This window comes from Tachyglossus aculeatus, chromosome X5 (assembly GCF_015852505.1).
Source record: "Tachyglossus aculeatus isolate mTacAcu1 chromosome X5, mTacAcu1.pri, whole genome shotgun sequence".
NCBI classification, from domain to species: Eukaryota; Metazoa; Chordata; class Mammalia; order Monotremata; family Tachyglossidae; genus Tachyglossus; species Tachyglossus aculeatus.
The window spans coordinates 12,751,230-12,753,235 of NC_052097.1; the positions used below are offsets into that span (position 1 = coordinate 12,751,230).

Sequence of the window (2,006 nt, forward strand, 5' to 3'; positions counted from 1 at the left end):
GCACAGACATCTCGAGTGAAGTGCTGATTCTGAGACTGAATTGGAGGCTGATTTTGTCTCACCATCTCTCCTTCCTGAACCTCTGTCTCACGACTGAAGGAAATGATGGAAAATAACAGGATTTGCTTTTTTTTTTCTTTACTTAGTTTCCTTTCTCCCCTGTTCCGGTGATTGTTATGTGGCTGAAGCATTATCCTTCTTCCAAAATGGATTAGTGGAAAGGGAAATCAAAGAGATGGACATTAAGCCCAGCCGCCTAATTTATTTTTTACCACACCTGCTAGACAGAGCCTAACTAGGTGACTTCCTGCAGATTTCTTGGCTGCATAATGAGAATTGCAGAGCTCATTAGGAACCAGAAAATATTCGTATTTCTCCATTAGCAACAGGTGTGAGGGCTGCGATTGGATGGTTGTGTGGCAGAACACATTTTTGTTCAGTGGAACGCATTTGGGGTTTATGGCAGCTTCTGCTTTGGCATGTTACTGCTGCTCTTTCGGCACTGCTGGAATCACAAAGACTGGCAAAGGAGAAGAATGGGAAAAGAAGCTCCTAAAAGGAGAAGGAGGAGGGAGAAAGCACAGGCTGCAGAGTCAGGAAACCTGGGTTTTTAATCCCTGCTCCACTATTTGCATTCTGTGTGACCTTGGTTAGGTCTCTTAACGTCTCTGTGCTTTAGCTGCCTTGCCAGGAAAATGGGGATCCAATACCTGGTCTCCTGAATAATAATAATAATAATAATAATAATAATAATAATAATAATAATAATAACAACATTTATTAAGCACTTACTATGTGCAAAGCACCCTTCTAAGTGCTGGGGAGGTTACAAGGTGATCAGGTTGTCCCACAGAGGGCTCACAGTCTTAAACCCCATTTTACAGATGAGGTAACTGAGGCACAGAGAAGTTAAGTGACTTGGGCAAGTCACACAGCTGACAATTGGCGGAGTTGGGATTTGAACCCATGACCTCTGACTCCAAAGCTCTTTCCACTAAGCCATGCTGCTTCTCATAGTCCTTGTCCCACATAGGGGTCACAGTCTTAATTCACAGAGGAGGTAACCGAGGCACAGTGAAGTTAAGTGACTTGCTCAAGTCACACAGCAGACAAGTGGGGGAGCTAGGGTTAAAACCCAGGTCCTCTGGCTCCCAGACTCATGCTCTATCCACTAGGCATCACTGCTTCTCACTGAAATCAATTGAGAACCCACTGCCTAGCATTCAGACATGTATCCGTCCCAGAGTATACCCTCACCTGTCGCTCATCTTTGAAGATAATACCACTGGTGAGGAGATCCTAGCCGTAGGTGTGAATGAGGCAAAATAAATCAGTTCATGATTGGCCCACACTCATGTCTTGTTAACAAGTAAGGGCAGATTCTTGTTGTCCTATTGATTAGTGACTGATCAGTCAATCACTCATATTTACTGAGTGCTTACTCAGTGATGAGTATTGCACTACCTGCGTGGAAGAGTACAATAGTGTTAGTTTACCTGCCCTTAAAGAATTTACAGTCTAATGGGGGGAGATGGACCCTTAATTAAGTTACAGATAGGACAATGTAATGGATATGTACAGAATATATGTCCATAAGTTCTATTTTCCCCATCTCAGGATCACACCTGGAGAGTTTCCAGTACTCTACCAGTCTGGGCTACAGGAGGGAGAGTTGGCAGAGGCCTACCCATTCCATTTTTAGCTTGGGCAGTGGCTAGTAAGTGAAAGGCAATCTACTACAAGTCAAAACCCTCCTGTGCTGGGCAGCAGCAGCATGGGAGAGAGTCGAAGGTGGAGACTCAAGTTTACTGAGCAGAAGAAGGCAATGGTGAACCACTTCTGGATTTTTTCCAAGAAAACTCCATGGTTTCACTACCAGAATGATTACAGATAGAGAGTAGGGAGTTCTGGGAGAGATGTATCCATGGAGTTGCCATGGGTCCAAATCAACTCGACTGCGTAAGACCAGATAAAAATTCTATGGGGGAGGAGGCATTGAAAATCCA

General features: G+C 44.2%; 1 non-coding gene across 1 annotated transcript; it reads left to right on the forward strand.

Annotated features, from left to right (window-relative positions):
• The first annotated feature begins 1,607 nt into the window (after positions 1-1,607).
• On the forward strand, positions 1,608-1,744 carry LOC119947730. The gene has a single exon (XR_005456529.1). It is a non-coding gene; the product is annotated as a small nucleolar RNA SNORA7 (small nucleolar RNA).
• Positions 1,745-2,006: the final 262 nt, after the last annotated feature.